The sequence below is a fragment of the Podarcis vaucheri genome (assembly GCF_965113315.1).
Source record: "Podarcis vaucheri genome assembly, chromosome: 8".
Lineage (NCBI taxonomy): Eukaryota > Metazoa > Chordata > Lepidosauria > Squamata > Lacertidae > Podarcis > Podarcis vaucheri.
The window spans coordinates 1568782-1574781 of record NC_138766.1 but is presented as its reverse complement, the minus strand read 5'-3'; the positions used below and the strand labels follow the sequence as shown (position 1 = coordinate 1574781).

Below are 6000 nucleotides of genomic sequence, written 5' to 3'. Positions count from 1 at the left end.
CATTTTATGACCAAACACCAGAACACCAGAACTCAAACACCAGAAACACAGAAACAAATCACAAAGAAGCAGAGCTACCAGAAACCCAAAGAAATACAAACTCATGGAGAGGCAAAATCATTGAGAACTGGCAAAAAAGCAAATTGATCAGAAATCCAAACAACCTATGAAGATGATGCAATACCAAAAGAAACAAAAAAGCCAATTAAAAAACTGCTAAATGAAGCAACACCACAAGAAACAAAGAAAGCCTCATGACCTACGAAATGAAGCAATAACACAAAACACCACAAAAAGAAGCAAAGCGTTTAGGATTAGGGTTGGGTAAAGGTTAGGGTTACAGTGAGAGTTGGGTTTGAGATACGGTAAGAGAAGAACAGCAGCAGGAGCAATATAATTTTATTATTTAGGGTTAGGATTAAATTAGGCTTAGGTTTAGACTGAGGCTTAGGTTTGGGTTAAGTTTAGGGTTAGAGTGAGGATTAGGTTTGAGTTAGGGTGAGCATTCGGGTTAAGGTTTGGTATTGGGTTGGATGTGAGTTAGGGTAAGAGAAGAACAGCAGCAGGAGCAATATAATTTTATTATTTATACTCCACCCAAGTCACTTGTGGCCGCTTTCAATAAAAGGTAGAAACTCTCAATTCCGATAGAATTCCCAAAGATGACCTGGGAATTGTAGCTCTGAGCTTCTTTGGACTAGATGACCCTTGGGTGCCCTTCCATCTCTACCATTCTAGGTTGCTCCCTGTCTGTCTTTCTCTCTCACTCACTCCTCCTCTCCTTTTCATGACAGCACTCCTAGCTCGGAAGGGCGGAAGAGGCTGTGCTGCCGCCATGTTGGGCGAGGGCAGAGGTACCGGAAGGAGATGCCACCGGAGGAGAGACAAGAGGACAGGAAGGGGAGGGAAACGGGCGGAAGAGGCTGTGCTGCCGCCATGTTGGGCGAGGGCAGAGGTACCGGAAGGAGGTGCCACCGGAGGAGAGGCAAGAGGACAGGAAGGGGAGGGAAACGGGCAGAAGAGGCTGTGCTGTTGGGCGAGGGCAGAGGTACCGGAAGGAGGTGCCATCGGAGGAGAGGCAAGAGGACAGGAAGGGGAGGGAAACGGGCAGAAGAGGCTGTGCTGCCGCCATGTTGGGCGAGGGCAGAGGTACCGAAAGGAGGTGCCACCGGAGGAGAGGCAAGAGGACAGGAAGGGGAGGGAAACGGACAGAAGAGGCTGTGCTGCCGCCATGTTGGGCGAGGGCAGAGGTACCAGAAGGAGGTGCCACCGGAGGAGAGGCAAGAGGACAGGAAGGGGAGGGAAACAGGCGGAAGAGGCTGTGCTGCCGCCATGTTGGGCGAGGGCAGAGGTACCGGAAGGAGGTGCCACCGGAGGAGAGGCAAGAGGACAGGAAGGGGAGGGAAACGGGCGGAAGAGCCTGTGCTGCCGCCATCTTGGGCGAGGGCAGGGGTACCCGGAAGGAGGTGCCACCGGAGGAGAGGCAAGAGGACAGGAAGGGGAGGGAAACGGGCGGAAGAGCCTGTGCTGCCGCCATCTTGGGCGAGGGCAGGGGTACCCGGAAGGAGGTGCCACCGGAGGAGAGGCAAGAGGACAGGAAGGGGAGGGAAACGGGCGGAAGAGGCGCTGCGACGTTGGGCCAGCAGAGACGTGCCGAGCCAGGCTGGCCCTCTCTCTTTCTCCCGCCCACTCTCTCTCGACCCCGCTCTCCCCAGGGGGCAGCCCCGCCCCCCGCCCCGCCCTCACCTGCCTTTCTCCCCCAGTGGCCTTCCTCTCATGCCCCTTGGTGGTTAGATATAGATATAGGTGTGCATTTGTAAATATATATATAAATAAAATGGATACAGTGGTACCTCGCAAGACAAATGCCTCGCAAGACGAAAAATGCGCAAGACAAAATAGTTTTCCATTTTTTGAGTCAATCTGCAAGACGAATTTCCTTATGGGCTTGCTTTGCAAGACGAAACGTCTTGCGAGTTTGTTTCCTTTTTCTTAAAGCCGCTAAGCCGTTCATAGCCGCTAAGCCAGTAATAGCCGTGCTTCGCAAGATGAAAAAACCGCAAGACGAAGAGACTCGCGGAACGGATTAATTTCGTCTTACGAGGCACCACTGTATATGTATATGTGTGTGTGTATTATTTTCTAAAAATAATGTTTGGGGGTACGCTCATTTTGACTCAAGAAAATCACCATTTCATAGGGAAAAAGGTAAAAGGCGGATCTATACGGATCCTCGTGAATTCATATGATTTTTTCATCCAAATTAAATAAAACCACCATGATATTGTAGACCATGTCTTACTCTGTAGAAAGCATCAAAAAAATCACGCATCCACTGTTTCGGGGGGGCGCAAAAACATGGTTAAAAAACACGGATCCTCATGGATCCTCATGATTTTTCCACTAGATCAGCCCAAAGTCACCATCAGATCAAAGATCATGGCCATGGGCACAGCATCCACCACAAAAATCACGGATCCACGGCTTCCTGGCGAAACCGTGGCCAAAAAACGTGGTTTTGAAGCACAGATCTTCATGGATCCACACGCTTTCTGCATCGGGCCAACCCAAACTCACCGTCAAATCACATATCATAGTAAGGGGCACAGCCTACACCACAAAAAAACTCGGATCCACACCTGCCTGGCCACGCCCTGGCCCAAAAATGTGGTTCCGAAGCACGGATCCTCATGAATCCTCATGATTTTTGCACTAGATCAGCCCAAAGTCACCATCAGATCAAACATAATGGCCAGCAGCGCAGCATGCAACACAAAAATCACGGATCCACGACTTCATGGCGAAACCGTGGCCCAAAAACTTGGTTCCGAACCACAGATCCTCATGGATCCTCACGCTTTTTGCATCGGGCCACCCCAAACTCACTGTCAAATCACACATCATGTCCAGAGTTACAGCCTGCACCACAAAAATCACGGATCCACGGCTTCCTGACCATACCGTGGCCCAAAAACGTGGTTTTGAAGCACGGATCCTCATGGATCCTCACGCTTTTTGCATTGGGCCAACCCAAACTCACCGTCAAATCACACATCATGTCCAGGGGCACTGCCTGCACCACAAAAAACTCGGATCCACGGCTTCCTGCCCACTCCATGGCCCAAAAACGTGGTTCCGAAGCACGGATCCTCATGGATCCTCACGCTTTTTGCACTAGATCAGCCCAAACTCACCATCAAATCACACATCATTCCCAGGGGCACAGCCTGCACCACAAAAAACTCGGATCTACAGCTTCCTGCCCACTCCATGGCCCAAAAACGTGGTTCCAAAGCACGGATCCTCATGGATCCTCACTCTTTTTGCATTGGGCCAACCCAAACTCACCGTCAAATCACACATCATTCCCAGGGGCACAGCCTGCAGCACAGAAAACTCGGATCCACGGCTTCCTGGTCACTCCATGGCCCAAAAACGTGGTTTTGAAGCACGGATCCTCATGGATCCTCACACTTTTTGTACTAGATCAGCCCAAACTCACCATCAAATCACACATCATTCCCAGGGGCACAGCCTGCACCACAGAAAACTCGGATCCACGGCTTCCTGGCCACTCCATGGCCCAAAAACGTGGTTCCGAACCACGGATCCTCATGGATCCTCACACTTTTTGCATTGGGCCAGCCCAAACTCACTGTCAAATCACACATCATGTCCAGGGATACAACTTGCACCAAAGAAATCTAGTATCCACAGCTTCCTGGTCATAACACTGCCCAAAAACGTGGTTTTGAAGCACGGATCCTCATGGATCCTCACACTTTTCGCATTGGGCCAACCCAAACACACCGTTAAATCACACATCATGTCCAGGACCACAGCCTGCACCACAAAAATCATGGATCCATGGCTTCCTGGTTATACTGTGGCCCAAAAATGTGGTTTTGAAGCACGGATCCTCATGGATCCTCACGCTTTTTGCACTAGATCAGCCCAAATTCACCGTCAAATCACACATCATGGCCAGGGATACAACTTGCACCACAAAAAAATAGGATCCACAGCTTCCTGGCCATACCGTGGCCCAAAAACGTGGTTTTGAAGCACGGATCCTCATGGATCCTCATGCTTTTTGCATTGGGCCAACCCAAACTCACTGTCAAATCACATATCATACCAAGGGGCACAGCCTGCACAACAAAAAACTCGGATCCACGGCTTCCTGGCAACACCGTGGACCAAAAACATGGTTTTGAAGCACGGATCCTCATTGATTCTCATGCTTTTTGCACTAGATCAGCCCAAACTCACCATCAAATCACACATCATGGCCAGGGGCACAACCTGCACCACAAAAATCATGGATCCATGGCTTCCTGTCGACACCATAGCCCAAAAATGTAGTTTTGAAGCACAGATCCTTGTGGATCCTCACACTTTTTGCACTGGGCCACCCCTAAATCACTGTCAAATCATACTTCATGCCATGGGACACAGCTTGCACCACAAAAAACTCGGATCCACGGGTTCCTGGCCATACCGTGGCCCAAAAACGTGGTTTCAAAGCATGGAACCTTATGGATCCTCATGCATTTTCCATTGGCCAACCCAAACTCACCGTCAAATCACACATCATGGCCATGGGCACAGCCTGCACCACAAAAAACACGGATCCACAGCTTCCTGGCCACTCCATGGCTCAAAAACGTGGTTTTGAAGCACGGATCCTCATGGATCATCACACTTTTTGCATTGGGGAACCCCAAATTCACCCTTTATTCAAATATCTTGTACATAACCACAGATCTGACCACAAACATCATGGATCTACTGCCAGATGCTACCCTGGATATATTGGCCAATTTTTAGGTGGGTGTGCTGGGATGGAGGAAACTGAGTCGGCTGAATCTCAATCCATTAAAGATGGGCGTCCAATGGCTGGGCCAGAATAATTTCAGTTTGGTTTGCCAGCTCTCAGCTCTTCATGGGGCGCAATAGTCACCTGTAGCCGCTATCAGGAGTCCCGGTGTGATCCTGGATGCTTCTGTCTCTATGGAGGCATTGGTCACAAATGTAGCCAAACTGGAATTTTTGAATCTATGACAGGTTAGGAGATCGGTACCATGCCTGTCCCTTTCCAACCTAGCCATGGTGATCCATGCAGTAGTCACCTGCAGACTAGACTACTTTAACTTGCTGTACACCTGAGCCGGGGAGTGCAGGGTATAAATGTGATAGAGAGAGAGTGAGTGAGAGAGATAGATATGCAGGGCTACCCTTGAGACTGCTCCAGAAACTCCAAATGGTCTAAAATGCAGATGCATGAGTTCTTACTTGGACTTTGTGGAGAGCCCACATTCAGTTGGTTGTTCATCAGCTGGATTGGCTCCAGGTGGAGTATCGAATCAGGTTCAATGTTTTGGTGCTAATCTTTAAAGCCCTAAACAGTCTGTGACCTTTCTTATCTGTGGGAATTATCTTCCAATACACCCCCCCCATGAGTGTGACGCTCATCTAACAGCAACCTACTGGTGGTCCCTGGCCCAAAACATATCCAGCTGTCCTCAACCAGAGCCAGAGCCTTTTTGGTGGAACGCTCCGTCTAATGAGAACCAGGGCTCAGTGCAATCTATCTCAGTTCTCTCACTTGTCATGGTGAGTGGGCTTGCACATTCCTATGACCCTTGTGAGCGAAGCCGTTGGGAATCTCGTACTCCCAGCAGGGTCACCCAAGGTGGTAAGGTCAAAGAAAATTAAATATGCTCAGAATCCTGTAGTGATTTCATGCTCTTTATTGCAGCTTGTAAAACAGTGATTGAATTTCCCCCCAAACCTCAGGCTTTTATATACATTATTTACACAATGAGTCCCGTCTGACTAGCTGATTCTGCTTCCCTCCTGGAGCCTGATTGGTCTTTTCCTGCAAGCCAATCAGTTCTTGCATTCTAGGATCCTACTTGCCTATTGTTCTAGGATCCAAGCTTAGTACATAACAGGGAAGGAGTTAGACAAAGAATGATCCAAGAAGTCCTCAACGGC

General features: G+C 49.4%; 1 long non-coding RNA gene across 1 annotated transcript in view; it reads left to right on the top strand.

Moving 5' to 3' along the window:
* The first annotated feature begins 1222 nt into the window (after window positions 1–1222).
* The window catches only part of LOC309538979, a 31845-nt gene continuing 27067 nt past the window's right edge, over window positions 1223–6000 (top strand). Inside the window, exons 1-2 of the long non-coding RNA XR_014222572.1 lie at window positions 1223–1364; window positions 1569–1789. This is a non-coding gene — a long non-coding RNA (uncharacterized lncRNA). The remainder of the gene's footprint in view (window positions 1365–1568; window positions 1790–6000) is intronic.